The 18,368-nt window shown below is 30.8% G+C and overlaps 1 protein-coding gene across 12 annotated transcripts in view; it reads right to left on the minus strand.

Moving 5' to 3' along the window:
• b3galt1b (beta-1,3-galactosyltransferase 1b) overlaps window positions 1-18,368 on the minus strand; it is a 370,673-nt gene that overhangs the window by 203,091 nt on the left and 149,214 nt on the right. The gene's annotated exons all lie outside the window — the stretch shown is intronic.

The following is an 18,368-nucleotide window of genomic DNA, read 5'->3' on the forward strand; positions in this document are numbered from 1 at the left end:
TTATTACGGTCTCCTCTCCACCAATTAGCTAATGTGTGGTGTGTAGTCTGGCGCAATATGGCTGCCATCCTGTCATCCAGGTGGATGCTGCACACTGGTGGTGGATGAGGAGATTACCCCAATGTATAAAGCGCTTTGAGTGTCTAATTGTAAGGAATTATTATTATTGTTATAATTATTATAATTCAATGTTTGACGTAATCTCAACCGAAACACAAAAAGAGGGTGGGACATAGTGTAGCAACTCCCCTTAAAGAAACAGCTAATAGCATTTTGTTTTATCACAGCTCTGCCAGTGAGAGTGGTCGAGTTCAAGCACATCAAATTAAAAGCAAATTAGAAGCATCTTGAAGGGGTGGGGCATGTCAGATATTAGACAGCATTTGATTGGTTAAGATTTGATGAGAAACTGTAGTATGAAGTAATGTGAAATGATAGAATGAGGTGTTGCTCCATTTAGGCTACAAGCTTTACATGTTCATATCAGTTTTATATCTTCTAAACATGAATTTTGTCACTGTTTTGGAGTGCACTAGCTTATAGATATCCTTAAAAATGAACAATACTGATATTAACATCTAAAAAACTTAATTTTATTTTCATGGGACCCTTAAAAACATGCTATGTTTATTTGATGCAAACTAATAATGTTGTAAAATGTTTTAGTAATTTCAAAAATTCAGCAATTTTAAGTTTATTCCATGTTCCAAATTGTATATAAATATATACAGATATAATTGTATTCATGCTTTTAGGTAAGTAATGCAGAGTAATAACTATGTGTGCCAAAAGCAACCAAGTTTGATGTTAGCCTCAAATTACTTTTGTCTTCGCAAAAAAAAAAAAATAAATAAATAAAAAAATATTATATATATATATATATATATATAAATATATATATATATAAATATATATATATATATATATATATATATATATATATATATATATATATATATATATATATATATATATATATATATATATATATATATATTGTATAGTCAATAATCAATAATGTGCCCTGAATCCATGTTATCAATCCTCTGTCACATGTGTACCTGTTAATAATTAGTATATCAGTTTTTCATATATAAGACAAGAGTCCAGTGACAAGCAATTTGGTCAACAACAAATGTGATGCAACACAACACTACAGAAACAAATACTATTCCAACATAGTATTTGCCACTGCACTTCCAATACAAGGGTTATAAATTCCTATTAAAACAATTTAATATTACTAGAAGTACATAGGCTATAGTAAGTAGTACTGATGTTGATGATTTGCACCGAGTCACTGACTTTCATTTTCAAAACCCTTCTGAGGTAATCAATCTGCCGCTCCTTTCATTTGTATGACAATAATTGTCATGTAAAATGGTGTTCAAACTCACGTTGGAAGCACTTAACACTGAATAAAGCACATAATCAGTACCTGAGGGCATAATTGTCGCAGTAGTTTATGCTGTTATTTTGCCACAATGTTGCAGAAATAGAAACGGTTTCTAAAATAGAAATTCTGTGTATCGTAATTGCAACTTGTTTTAACATTAAAATATGCCACCTCCCATGTAGTTATGGACATGGTATAATCCAGGAAAAGTTGTTTAATTGTTTTTGGCACCATCTATTTGTGCGGATGAATGATATTATTAGTTTAATAGTCTAGACCTCAAATAGAAAATGATAAATGATTTACTTAGATGCAATTCCATATATATATATATATATACACACACACATAAAATATATAAATAGAGGGTTAGGGTTAGGTTAAATATATATATATATATATATATATATATATATATATATATATATATATATATATATATATATATATATATATATATATATATATATGTATATATATATATATATATATATATATATATATATATATATATATATATATATATATACATATATGTATGTATATATATATGTATGTATATATATATTTATATGTATGTATATATATATATATATATATATATATATATATATATATATATATATATATATATATATACGTATTATATATATATATTTATTTTTATATATATACATATATATATTTATTTTTATATATATACATATATATATATATATATATATATATATATATATATATATATATATATATATATATATGTATGTATATATATATTTATATATATATATATATAAATATGTGTATGTATGTATGTATGTACGTGTAAATATATATATATATATATATATATATATATATATATATATATATATATATATATATATATATATATATATATATATGACAACATATTTTGTTTATCTATATATATATATATATATATATATAAAAACAAAATATGTTGTCATATATATATATATATATATATATATATATATATATATATATATATATATGACAACATATTTTGTTTTTTTGAGGAAGCATTTCCTCATTAAAACTCTCAGCATCCTGTAAAATTCTACATCAAATAAATCCATATGTCATATGAGAAAGAAACTATGCTTCTCAAGTTTGCATTAAACCACACTGAACTGAACTAAACTAAACTTCAACACTAAAAACGGAACTGACACTGTTTCAATTCACTATAATAGTCTATGTGAAGTTGCTTTGGCACAATCTGCATTGTAAAAGCGCTATACAAATAAAAGTGAATTGAATTGAATTTCCGAACGTCTGTTGAAACAATAGATTTGGGAAACACTGACTATCTGAAGCACTGTATGTTAGTGACGACTGAACTTGTGACCTTTTTGGAAACGCAACCCAGCATGAACTGGATGAGTCTGGAGAATCTTGCTGTCGTAAGCAGATCTGTTCAACACGAGAGACAGATTTCATCAGCATTTCTCTTGACATGAGGGTGATGGATAACAGCAGAGAGTGTTTGCGGCTTCTCACCGGGACTCAGCTAAATGCTCACACACTCTCTTAAATATTCAGTACATTTAAATCCAGAGTGGCTTTGTTAAATCATATGCATGCTGCAGCAAAATTAGCAATTTGCTGTTACGGGAATAAATATAGCAGAAGATGGGAAAATGTGGACCTTTTTAATGATGAAAAGTTCATAAAAAAGACATTAATGATGGACTTTGCTTATTAAAAGCTGGGTTTAACTCACAGAGTAAAATATAATTATAGTTTTGTTCTGTAAACTTCAAATTGAAAATATTGTCTTTCTGTCCATCCATTAAATGATGTGTCTGTCTGTCCATCTATTCGTCAGTCAGTCTATCCATCTATTCTTCTATCTATCCATCTATCCTTCCCTTTATTTATCTGTCTGTCTGTTTATCTATCTATCTGTCTGTCTGTCTATCCATCTATCCATTGATCTATCTATCTATCCATCCATCCGTCCGTCCGTCCGTCCGTCTATCTATCTTTGCATAAAACAATTAAAACATGCCATGTTTTCAGACATATTTATTTTTGGACAACACAATTTCAAAGTTTTAACTTTAAGAACTCAATATTTGGTGAGAAACACATGGTTTTCAATAATATACCAGATAAATCCATTAAATTCAAAGAATTGTCAACTGATCTTGTCTTTTTTTTCTTATATTTGAAGCATCAATGTATTTTGTGCTTAATACAAACTTATGTGATTAATATGAAATATTAAATGTAATGTGTATTTACTCGACACATTAATTGTGTGTAGACATACACCCAAAGCGCTTTCAAAATCTTGAGATTATTCACTTGAATAATGCAACAGCAGCCACAGCACAATGACTATTGGTGGAGTGGACAGACGGTGATAGAGCCAATTTAGGGGATGGTAATGATTGGGAGGCCATGATCGGTAAGGGTCGATGATGGGAATTTGGTTACACCTTTACTCTTTACAAGAAGTGTCATGGGATTTTTAATGACCACAGGGAGTCAGGACTTCAGTTTAACATCTCATCCGATAGACAGTGCTAACTGACAGTATAGTATCCCCTTCACTTTACTGGGGCATTAGGACTCACACAGACTGCAGGTTGAGCGTCCTGCTGGCCTCGCCAACACCACTTCTGACAGCAACCTAGTTTTCTCTTGTGGTCACCCATCCAGGTACTGACCAGGCTCAGCCCTGCTTAGCTTCAGTAAGTAACCGGTTCTGGGCTGTGACGATTAAAGAAGGCATAAACTTATGTTTTATGAATTCGGAAATAACACTGAGGTTTTAATGGATGTATACGATGTTGGATTGTGGATTTATGTAGAAGATGTATTGTATTTTTATAATGGAATTGGTAATTTTATTTATTTAATCCTGTATTAATCCCATTAATGTATTACAGGTAAAGTTTTGCTGAATTTGGTTTTAAAAATTTGGTAAAAGTTATACTTGTAAAACTCTGTCTCTGTCTTTCTCTTTCTCCCTCCCTCTCTCTCTCTCTTTAATGGATGTGTGGTAAACACTGAAACATTGTTGACAGCTTCAGTGTGCAATTAAGTGCTCAAAAACCAATTACATTCCTCAACAGCCCTCTTATCCGTACATTAACTTTGGGGTCTGACAGACACTGAGGAAGTTTAGTTGTTGGCAGTGAAGTGCAAGACCTCAGAGGCCAGGAGAAAAGCTGAAAGAAAAAACATCAGATACAAAAACAAGTGGCATGAACTAAAACCGAAATATTTAAACAAACAAAAGATAATTATTTCCCAAAATGTGCTTCTAATATTAAGGCTAAAAGTAAAAACATAAGATAAATGCATGCTTGTTATTATTAGTGGATGCAAAAACAGTCACCATGAAATAAATTCATTAAAAATAACCTAAAGTAAATACAAAACCATATAAAATAACTAATGTTATTATTCTATGTTAATGTTTTACATCATACTTTTCTATTAGTGGTGTAACAGATCACAAATCTCATTGTTCGGATTACATAATGATTTTTTTTTTTTTTTTTAGCCATGGATCAGACAATTTTTTTTCAGATCTGCCAAAAAGGGAAGGAGAGCAATGTAATAAGCTTTCAATTTATTACAAAAACAGTACTGCAAGACACTTTTGGTTTTAACAAACCTAATACAGAACCTGTAATTCTATTCAAAATAAAATGAAGAAATAATCAGAAATAAACATTAATTCACCTTAAGATTAGTGTAGTTTTGTCACATCGGTATAAAACACAACCTCTAGTCCCTCATTGTCAAAAATGATTCAGTTATTCACTCATAAAACTTCATGTTGGATCATTTTTAAAGAATAAATCAGTGGCATATCTTTGATGGCTGGTTATCTCCACCTATTTGTTAAATAATGCAAATGCTGCCTACAACTTTTTATTATTGTGCATTTTAAAATGCATACAGTGCATCCAGAAATTATTAATAGTGCTTTTTCCACATTTTTGGCTTAGTCAGGAAGATGATCATTAACTCAATGGTCACACTTTCTGAGCTCCAGCATTCTTCTGTGGAGAGAGGAGAACCTTACAGAAGGAATCTGTGCAGCTATTCACCAATCAGGCCTGTATGGTAGAGTGGCCAGACGGAAGCCAGGCGGGGCCTGGAAGTTGCATCTGTTGCATCTGAAGGAAGAAACCAAGGAAGAAACTAAATTCTCTGGTCTGATGAGACTAAAATTGAACTTTTTGGAGTGAATGCTAGGCATTACATTTAAAGAAAACCAGGCACCGCTCATTACCATGCTAATACCATCCCTACAGTGAAGCATGGTGGTGGCAGCATCATGCTGTGGGGATGTTTTTCAGCAGCAGGGAATGAAAGACTAGTCAGGATAGAGGGAAAGATGAATACAGCAATGTACAGAGACATCCTGAATGAAAACCTGCTTCAGAGTGCTCTTGACCTCAGACTAGGGCGACGGTTCATTTTCCAGCAGGGCAATGGCCGCCAAAATATCAATTGAGTGGCTTCAAAACAACTTGGTGCGTGTCCTTGAATGGCCCAGCCAGAGCCCAGACCTAAATCCTATTGAACAGCTCTGGAAAGATCTGAAAATGGTTGTACACCGTCGCTTCCCATCCAACCTGATAGAGCTTGAGAGGTACTGCAGAGGAATGGACAAAACTTCCCAAAGACAGGTGTGCCGAGCTTGTGGCATCATCTTCAAAACGACTTGAGGCTGTAATTGCTGCCAAAAGTGCATCAACAAAGTATTAAGCAAAGGCTGTGAATACTTCTGTACATGTGATTTTTTAGGTTTTTATTTTTAATAAAAACCCAATCTTTTAAGGATTAATCGTGCAGCTAAGACTGAATGCATTAATTCAGGCTAAACAAGTAATGACAGAAAAAAAACACCTTTAATGAAACCCACCACATCCCGAATAACCCACCACAACTTCAGTCATTGTTAAATTTTACAGGAAAGCCTAAATGCTTACATGTGATTTGAATGACATAATAATAATCCGCAGCATGTGTACCGAAATGTGGGTTGTGATCCGTTACACCCTATAGTTTCAATGATACAAAAATAATGACCAAGAATGACAGTTAACTAAAACATAACTACAAATATAAATGAAATAAACTGTTAACAAAATGTGCAAATATGTAATATTTACATGTAAATACTACTACTACTACTACTACTATTAATAATAATAATAATAATAATAATAATAATAATAATAATAATAATAATAATAATAATAGACAAATGGTCAAAGGGCAGGCAGCAAGCAGCATAAAAAACAAAAAAGCTAAGCGAGAGTCTGAACAAGGCAAGGAAAATGTGTCGTTATGTTCACAATACTGTTTAACAAGACTCAGCATAGATGTGTGTGTGTGTGTGTGTGTGTGTGTGTGCTGTATTTAAAGACCTAGAAATCAATCTTTGACAATCTTCCAGCTGTGTGTTTGCAGGATCAGGAACCGGTGTGAATGTGTGTGGTGCATGACTGGAACTTGTAGTCAATATAGCAGCGGATTTGTAGTCCTTATAGAGATCTGCATGTTTACTTGTGATCTGCCAGGATTAGATCGCTGGTTATTGTGATGACTTCTATTACTACTATTATTACTACTACTACTACTACAACTACTACTACTACTACTACTACTACCACTACTACTACTACTAATAATAATAATAATAATAATAATAGTACATACAAAACAGTACATTAGGAAATGTATAGTAAAACCAAAGTACCTACATACTACAACCACTAAACCAAAATAAACCAAAACTAAAAATGAATCATAAAATTATAAAAAAAAACTAGAGAAACCATTACAACTAAAAGCATAAAAGCATAACATGTTAGTTGTAATATTATTTTACTAGTATCTTAAAGACACGAAAATAACACCGTCACAAAGACGTCTGCTAATCTCTTTACACTCTCATTCAACATGATGCAGAGTACTCAGCAAGTCATTACCTCTGTAGAAACAAACACTGACAACACCTTTAAGCTCAATCTACAGCAGCTGCATTGGGATGCAAATGAACAACATCAGTGCAGACACAATCAAACAAACCTATCGAGACTTGTTAGACACATTCATTCATTTTAAAGAGAGCCGTGCAGTTTTGTCAAGTCACATCGTTGTAAAACACATTCCCTAGTCCCCAGTTAGTTCAATTACAAATTGAACATCGGTGACAGACACAAGCCATGCAAAAAAAGCTTCTTCATTGCCATGTATGGTTCTATTGGGAACATTTAGCATCCACGAAAGAATTTAAATACGCTAACGATTTGTTAGAGTACAAAAATGCAATAGTTAAAATGTGTCCCTATTAATGCCAAGCAGTTAATTGAATTAAAATTGCAAACGCAATTAAGCAAAGCTGAAATTTCTGTGCACATCTTCTCAAGAAAAAACTGTACAAAAGCACGCACATCCCTCTTAACTGGGTACTCAGCCAAAAAAAAAACGCAAAAGGTGAATATTAAAAACTCAATGGCGGCAACACCAAAGCTCCAAAAATACAAATTTATTCAATTAAAAAAGCTGACACAAAGCGTGTAACGTTTCGAGCCACACTGCTCTTCATCACACAGTGTTCATCACAATCAGGTGCTCCTTTTTGTACACTAATGGATCACATGATGTCCTCTCTCATATATGTCCACATATAAATAAATACACATGTATACATACACAATCAATCATATACACATATAGGCCCCTGGTGTTGGGTTGCAGTTGGAAGGGCATCCGCTGCTTAAAACATATGCTGGATGAGTTAGCATATGGAGGTTCATTCCTCTGTGGCAACCCCTGATTTATAAAGGGACTAAGCCGAAAAGAAAATGAATGAATGCAGTGTTGGGCAGTAGCGTCGCTACAAGTAGTGACGCTACTAGCTTAACTTCATTTCTCAGTAGCGTGGCTGTAGCGTGGCTGTAACTTTCTAAATCAAATAGCTTTTCAGTAGCGAAGCTATTTTATTAGTCCCCCACAAGCTACATTTACAGATCGCGGATCAATAAGTGACGCCACCGACATTCACGGAGCTGTGAGGCCTGTGTGTAGCCGGTGATAGTAGATCCATATGATGGCGAGAATGAGGAATTCTTCTTCCTGTTTTATGGTGTTCGACAACAAACTTTTTTGTGCGTTACTGCCACCTCTGGTTGGCGATGTCACCAACCGAAACTTGCTTGATGGAAAGATGACTGAGGAAGAGGAGTTATTTCTGAAGCAGGATTCCTCGTTACCATACCTCGAGAAGTATATGTTAAGATGCAATAACTATATATATATTTCAACAGTAGCAAGGATGCCGAGACTGTCAACCATGCATTTGTCTCCTCATGCATCGATCACTGCAATGCTCTTTTCATTGGCCTGCCTGCCAGCCTCATCTCCAGATTACAGTATATTCAAAACTCTGCAGCTAAAATACTCACTCATACCAATTGTTTGGCTCACATAACCCCAATCTTGTATGATCTCCATTGGCTCCCGGTTGCATACCGCATTTAATTCAAAATTCTCCTCCTTGCATTTAGATCCCTAAATAACCAAGCACCCTCCTGTCCCTGCAACATGCTTGTCCCCTACACCCCAACTCGCTCTTTACGTTCTGCTGATTCTGGCCTTCTTGCTGTCCCTCGGTACCGCCTCTCTTCAATGGGGGGCAGATCATTTTGTGTTATTGCACCCAAACTCTGGAACTCTCTACCACGCTCATTCCTCTCTGCTAATAATATCTCTGAATTCAAATCCTTGCTTAAGACTTACTTTTTTTCTGAATGCTTCACTTCTGATCTGCCAAACTGACCACTTTATTTGATCCACTACTACTCTGCTCATATGTCTCTTAAGTCTTGTTTGTGTAATTCCAGTTTGTTATATTTGACCTCATGTATGTTTGTTTATCTTTTTGTTGCATTCCTTGTAAAGTTTCCTTGAGCTCTGGAAATAATATAATATATTATATAAATAAAAATTTATATTATTAAAAATTGTTAATATATATATATATATATATATATATATATATATATATATATATATATATATATATATATATATATATATATATATATATATATATATATATAAAATTCCAAAAAAACCTTTACTATAGTATTTTAAATGTGTAACACCTGGTTTTATTGGATCTTTTGTTTTAGCTGTTGTACTATAATAGCTGCATTCCAAATAGGACACTATACACTATGCACTCATGCACTATGTACTTATGCACTTACACACTCAACAGGATAGTATATGTATATAGTGTTGTCCCAAATGGCACACTAATGTTTTTTTTTCTAAGCGGAAATTCAAACTGTTTCCCTGATGACGTTTGACGGTTGCCAAATCAGTGAAATAAACAACCGAATTATCAAACAATACCTGCCGTGAGTATTGCCGCATTCACCATCGGGAGGCGCTATAATCACTCTCCTAGGAGAATTTTGCTTTCACCATCCAAAATAAATAAAGCTATCCAACATGTGCGTCCGATAGCTCCGCCCCTTCCGCTACGTAAGCAAACCTGCGGTCGTTGAGTGCGTGAAGTGTCCATTACACACTTCATTTTAGCGGCTGAATGAGTGCATCATCCGGGTAATTAAAGTGCACTTATTATTTTTAGAGTTTTCAGTGTGAACACACTACTTACACTATTTATACTCCAAAATGGCGTAGAATAGTGCATAAGTATGCGATTTGGGACGCAGCAAATTTGTTTCTGTTTAGTACAGCATATTTACAGTAAATAACTGAACTGAACTATTATGCCTCATATGTTTCATTGACAGTTTTATTGATCACTAAGATATGATTGACTTGGATTTAAGTTGCTTTGATTTTAAAATAAAAATTGCAAAAATAGTTTGGATGTAGCTAAGCTACTTTTGCCTTGTAGCTTTTAGCTTAGCTTGCTACATTTCCCAGGGGTAGCTTTTAGTGTAGTTAAGCTACATTTTAAGTAGAGTAGCTAATAGCTTAGCTCAATACATTTTTCAAGTAGCTTGCCCAACACTGAATGAATGAATGTACGAGTGTGGATGAGTGTGTATGGGTGTTTCCCAATACTGGATTGCAGCTGGAAGGGCATCCGCTGTGTAAAACATAAGTCGGCGGTTTATTCCACCGTGGCAACCCCTGATGAATGAATGACTTAAAAGTAAAAAATATATAAAGTATATTATGATGGTCAAGGGTCTCCATTAATTCTTAAAATTTTTAGTTTTCAAATGAACATAAGAAGTAAACTCATATGTGAAGAGAACAAGTGGAGTGCGAGTAAACAAATAAACAATAACAGAATTGTGAACTATCCTTTTAAGAATAGTGTCAATGGCGCCCCATACGAGACAATGAAGAACAAACAGTCTTTCCCTTCTCACCTTCTGTCCATTGCTTTTCTTAAAGCACCTCTGAGGTGTCAGACCTCTGTCTGGGTGCTCTCTGAGAGGAGACAGAGACCCGTAAACATGGCTCGGTCAGCTCAGGCCGACGGCTCTTTAAGCATTCAGAACACTGAAGGGATACGCAGAGATTAACCTTCAGCTCTGCAGCCTGACAGACATCATTACTGCACAGACAACACAGGAGACGGATGACACTCTACAGCTCACACCTCAACACACACACACACCACAACATCTCAGCGTTATATTAGATTATACTAGATTAACTCTTAATTTAAAACAACAATAAACATTTAGGTTAGTTTAAGTTGAATTGCTAAAATGACAGGATTTAGGGGAATATAATTAGAGGAAAATGTAGATAAATGGAAATGAAATAAAATAAACTGAATTTTTTTTATTATCATTTGATTTATATCTTTGTGTTATTTAAATGTTTTTATTTTATTCAGATGCTTCAAAGGTATGCAACTATAAAATAAACATAAGCATCATTTAGAATATATTTGATAAATAAAAACATACATAAGTAATTAAATTAATAAATAAAATATAATTTTTATAACTATACAATTAAATTACATAATATTATACATATTTAATAAAATTTAAAACATACAAATTCTAACAAAATATTATTAAAATCTTAATATAAAAAATATGTGATTAGCGTAATTTGTTTTATTAATGCTTTTATTTTATTTTATTCAGATGCTTTAAATGTATGATACTGTAAAATAAATATTTATAAAAAAAATATATATATATATAATATATATGTGTGTGTGTGTGTGTGTGTGTGTGTGTGTGTGTGTGTGTGTGTGTGTGTGTGTGTGTGTGTGTGTGTGTGTAAATAAACAGTATTTAAATAGAAATAAAACTTTTTCATTCCCTTAAAAATAAAATTATTATATTATATTATATTATATTATATTATATTATATTATATTATATTATATTATATTATATTATATTATATTATATTATATTATATTATATTTCCAAGTTCTAATAAAATATTGATACAAAACTCCAATTAAATAATAATATTCAGATAATTCAGGTAATTAACAGTTATTTGTTTCATCAATACTCTGCTTTATTTAATTTTATTATTCAATTATAAATAAAATTATATTATATTATATTACATAATTAATAAAATATATAAAAAATATTCAAGAGTATGATAATATAAAATGAACACAAGCATTACTTAGATTATATGTTAATAAATACATTACAAATAAGTTAATAAATGATATTAAAAATAGAAATAAATTATAATAAAACTTTTATTTTTATTCAATTATACATAAAATTATATTATATTATATTATATTATATTATATTATATTATATTATATTATATTATATTATATTATATATCCAAATTCTAATAAAATATTGATAGAAAACTCCAATAATATAGTAGTATTCAGATAATTAAGTGTAATGTGTTTTATCAATACTATGCTTGATTTTATTTTATTTAGATAATTTAGATGTTTCAAAAGTATGATACTAAAAAATGAACATGAGCATCAATTAGATTATTTGTTAATACATGTATATATATGTAAATAAATATTTAAAATATAAATAAAATATAATAAATCTTTTATTTGTATTCAATTCTAAATAAAATTATATTATACTATATATTTAATAAATTATACAACACACAAATTAAAAAAATATATAAAAACTAATATATAATATAATAATATTCAGATAATAGGTAATAATGTGTAATTTGTATTATCAATATTCTGCTTGATTATATTTTAATTTATTCAGATTAAACTCAGCTAACGATTCTTCAAAACTATGATATATAAAACGAATATGAGCATCAGTTAGATTATTTGTTAATAATTAAATGTGTAAATAAATAATATTCAAAATATAAATAAAAGATAACACTACTTTTATTTTAATTCATTTAAAAAAAATAAAATGATATTATATTATATAATTAACAAAATAAATAAAAATATTCAAAAGTATGATAATATAAAATGAACAAGAGCATTGTTTAGATCAGTGATTCTCAAACATTTTTTATCAAGTACTACCTCAGAAAAAAATGGTCTCTCCAAGTACCACCAAAATAAGCAGTATTGAAATACAGTAGCGTAGTAGGCCCAGTAAAGCAGCTCCAAAAAAAATAAATAAAAAATAAATTAAAAAAAATGTGTGGCAGATTACCTCAGGAATATAGGCTATATGTCATATATGGCATATTATATACATCATTTTCGATAAATTTTGAAAAGTGTGTAGCATGTACATGACATATTTCATTCCTGCACGTACCGTTAGAAGGAAGCCAGCGTACCACTAGTGGTACATGTACCACAGTTTGAGAACCACTGATTTAGATTATATGTTAATAAATACATTACAAATAATTAAATAAATGATATTCAAAATAGAAATAAAATATAACAAAACTTTTATTTTTATTCAATTATAAATTATATTATATTATGTTATACAACCTATTTAATAAAATATATAACATAAAAATTCTAATAAAATATTAATAAATTTTTTAAATAACTAGGTAAATAAATAATATTCAAAATAGAAATAAAATAAAACAAATATAATGAAATTTATTTTAATTTAATTTTAAATTATATTATATTATATTATATATTTAATTAATTGCATAACAGTAAAGCTAATAAAATAATAATAATAACCACAATAGTATAAAAATATCTCAGATTATAGTTTAGTAATTAGTTTAATAAAAAATATTTTAATTATATTTTTCTTATTATTATTTTCTTATTTTCTTTTATTTTAGTTATCTACAGACAATAGACCTTTTATTTGTTTTATTAACGTCGATGTTTTAAAAGTATGTGAGCTAAATACAAGCTGTCTTCTGAAACTCCAGATGACGTGTCCTTGAAAAACAGATAATAATCAAAATCTTCTCAACACAAAATTCCGCTTAAAACCTTGTCCCGATTACATACAAGAAACCTGTGAAATGCTGCAGTGTAAAATGAGAAACCCAGAGAGAAACTGAAATACCAGGAGCATTCGATTACACTTTTATGAAAGCTGAAGTGAGCTTCAAAGACTGCCGTGTTTGTTTAATTATCTTTTATGGATACCCTGCTCCTCTGGTTGTGGAGAAGGAGGGAGAAAAAAATCAATTCGGCCTCAGAGGCAAATTTTATTGCTCATAGTTTTCTCTTTCATAGCTCATGGGATTTAATGGAGCTCTCTGTTATGTTTCATTGAAGAATCAATCGGCTAAAATACCTTAGGAGACATAAAAATAGAGACAAATGAGGCAATTAGTGACGTACAGTAAGAATATATAGTGTATCGTGAGAATATAGTACTTTTGATAAAGTCATTTGCTCACATGGAAATCTCTAGCAAAAGTGAACCTCTTTTTAAACTCTAAGGCTCTATTTTAATGATCTAGGTGCAAAGTCTAAAGAGAATGGCAAAAAAGCATTAAATGCATGTCTGAATCCACTTTTGCTATTTTAAGGAAAGACAAATATACAGTTTGCGTCTCACCGAAGGGTCTAACAGCGTTGTACTTATTCTCTTAATGAGTCATGGTTAGGCCCACACGGAATCTGCGTGCGCAGAATTCCGCAGATTTTCCGCAGATTTCTGCAGTTTTTTAGCCCATTATTAATTCTGTTTATTTACTTGAGTAAATGTGTAAATCGGAATTTATTAAGTTTTTATTCAGTAATTTATTACTTTTTATTTAATATATTAAAGTGTAAGTTATGATACTCTTCTGGATACTCCCAAAATAATTCCGCAGAAATCCGCAAATTTTTACCAAAATTCTCCGCAGAAATAGCAAAAAAAAACGTCCGCAGATTCCGTCTGGCCCTAGTTATGGGTGTGTTTTGAGTATAATGGGCATTACATCAATCAGAGTCTCATCTCCCATTCCCTTTAAGAGTGCTTTCACACCTGTGGATCGTTTCTTATTTCGAAACAGGGATTAAAATTGCTATAATGTTGCACTTTGCCGAGTGAAAGCGAACCACACCAAAAACAAAGTTTCTAAACAGACCAAAATATCTAGAACAAGTCACGTGCGGGTAAACTTTCTTCACATTGGTTAGTTTTACAGTTTGTTTTGAGTCCTGCTCAGCTGTTGTGTGTCCTTATTTTAATTGATGACGATGAGCAATAAGACATAAGTGAAAAGCTGCACTTTAATTTTGAATGGCAACAACCACAGACATCATCACCAGATTTAAATCAGTGGTTAAACTTATTGAACCGGGTGTATGATAGGGCCTAGAGGAAACATTGGAGATCATAAAGTATGATTTTTTTATTTTTATTTTTTTTTTTTTTTTGTAGAAACATCTAAAAGTATCAGGGGAAAAAATGCATTGATTTTTCGTGGTTCATGAGACTTAATGGAGCTCTTGGTTGCATTTCATTAACTTTGTCTCTGATGTTCCTTCTAAAATTCATTTGGAGAAGTAAAAATACATACAGATAGGTCAATAACTGCATGCTAAGAATGACAGCATCTTAAAACTTGAGTAAACATCAGTTTAATTAGAAATATTGAAATCTGAACTAAAAAGAAAAAAAATCTATTTGGGTTATTTTAAGCAACCACTATCGCTAAAATTGAAAAAAGTGGAATTACTTGATTTACTAAATAAAAAATAATAATAATAAATAGATGAATTAAACACAATTATAAATATTTACAAATGGGCTCATAAATCATGAAAAAAAGGGGATAAAAGAAATACAAAAAAAAAAAAAATATATATATATATATATATATATATATATATATATATATATATATATATATATATATATATATATATATATATATATATATATATATATATATATATAAGTGTTTTCAAATTCGGAATAAATACTAAATAAAAATAAACAAATAACCAAAAAAAATGATGTATGTATTTTACGAATATTTTGTTTTGTTTGTCTGAACTGGCTCATTCTTTTCTCCTAAAATTAATTAAGCAAAATAGAAGAACAGGAACCAATTAGACAAAAGCTGCAATAACAAGCTGTACAATTAATTTAGAAAATTATTAGATGCTAGTTTACTTATCAAACTGTCTAAAATAAACATAAAATAAAAATAAATCGATAAAAAATAAACTACATTTAAAATTAAAAGAAGTAAATAAATAAAAATAAATACATAAATACAAAAAATGCTAAAAATAAGTAAAAATATACAATAATAAAAATAAAATGCACAACAGCACATCTAACATGTAATGTAACAAGTACTAACACTTTAACTAAAACAACAAATAAATGAGCATTTAATTCTTAGAATCCTCTGTTTATGTTGAGTTATTTCATTTGAAAGACCTTTAAAAAATTGTGTTCTTTTGCCATAAACTTAGAGTTACTCAAGACTCAAGTAATAAAAACAACTCTAATATTATGTAAACAAAATCCTTCAAAAAATGAATAATCATTCATTTTACTTAGCATTGTTTACTTAGCATGTAGCATCTCTGATCAGATTCATCATATCAGCAGTCTAGGGAACCCAGATGTCTTCTAAAAGATGAATAAATAAATAAATAAAAATCTAAAACTCAAAAGAAAATCTCTCCACTTCATCTGAAGATATAAAAGAGACCTCATCCTTTCTGTCGTTCCTATGCGCTAAAATCTGGACTATACATAAAGAAGCACAGCACTGAAAAAAAGCCCAGAAAGAAAAGCACAGTGTGGTTCTGCAACACTCACAGGTTTTTTATACCACGGCGAAAAAGGATTTATAGAGAAAGACAATTACTGAGGAAAATTCAGTCCTCAAATCCCTGTTGGCACGTCTGCTATGCGGCTTTATCCGAAGCCTCTAAACTGCATTTCATTTTCCCATTTGCTCTAATGAGCTTATTTCATATACAGAGGAACAATCAATCAGAGAAAGGTGAATGGCTCATGGTTTTTGGTGATGTATGCGCTGGATTGAAAGGACGTCAGGAAAGGCAATAAATCACAGGTCTCCTAATTGCCCACATGGGCCGTGCGGGTGGAGCCGGTCACCTTGCTGAAGGCCCGAAACATTTGTCTAATCGGATGATCACCGAGAGCCCTTCATACTGAGAAACTCGATGACCTTCGCTGACCTCAGGGTTCATACTGAGGAAATCAATTCATATCATGTACATGCATAGAACTCTGGCCTGGAGGGCAAAACACTTACTTTTGTGTATAATTAGCTTCTTATGCTTCCAAAAGTTGCAGTTATTTGATTAAAGACACAATGAAAAACTGCATAATTGTAAAATTATATTAGAATTTAAAATACAAAGTGTATAAAAAAAACAAGCAGTAATACAGTATATATCATAAAGAAATAGGACTGCTTATCGTACTATAGGAATAAGAATGACTACGCTTCGTACAGGAACATCAGCGCAACCTGTGCCTTAGAATAATGGATGGCGTAATTATGGCATATTTATTTTGAGCTGCATAAGCCTTAAATAAAAATGATGTTTTCGTATGAGGATAGGAGTTTGATCAAAGGTTTATAAAGAACTGAAAGGCTCAAAAAATAAAATAAAATAAAATAAAATAAAATAAAATAAATAAGGCACATAATTAAAACATATTGAGAAACACATTGACCTTATGTCCTCACAACATGCACATTTAAACAATTCAAAACATTTGTCTTAATGTTGAAATTAGTTTCATATGCTGACAGCAGTTGCATTATCATATTGCATTATTTGATAATAAAAACACACAATTGTAAAATATTGTTACAATATGGAAAACTATTTTGAATATTTACTTTTTTTGTGTGTGATGCAGAGCTAAATAAAAGAAAAAAGAAAAACTACAAAGGCACATAAACTGCAAACAATTAATATTGTTGATTGTGTCAACTATTTTGTATGTATTTATTGATTTATTTTTGTGATGTAAAGCTATTTCTTAAAAATAAAATAAAAATAAGAAAAGTAGAAAGTTACTAAAACATGAACTAAAATGATGAACATCAAAAGAAATATGACAGAAACTGGAAAACAGTGATCATTGATTGATCATTTTTTTATTTATTTGTGAAATTGTATTAATTGTTAGTTGTACACGTATTGTGTATTGATTAAAAAAAAAAAAAAAAAAAAAAAACTTTGCTTAAAGGTACTGCATGTACGTTTTTGACTCTTCTAAATCATAAAAATACCATAATATGTTTGCAGATAATTAGGAAACATACTAGGAGAACATGTTTATCTGAAAAACTATGCAAAAGTCAGATATTGCGCCTTGAAAATGTGTGTTATGTGCCAGAATGTCTTTGTTTTTGGTTCTTGTAACCTGCCTAATGCCAGTCAATTACATTTCAACACCCTGGGTTGCCTTGATGGAAAACATTTAATTCATTCAGTCAGGAAGGCTTTAAAAGTATGTGCCAGTGTCCGAAACGCAACCTCCGGTGGAGAATAACAGCCCGAAATAAGATGCAGATTCAGAATTGACATGAGGTGGGT

This window comes from Danio rerio, chromosome 9 (assembly GCF_052040795.2).
Source record: "Danio rerio strain M-AB ecotype USA chromosome 9, GRCz13ab, whole genome shotgun sequence".
NCBI lineage: Eukaryota > Metazoa > Chordata > Actinopteri > Cypriniformes > Danionidae > Danio > Danio rerio.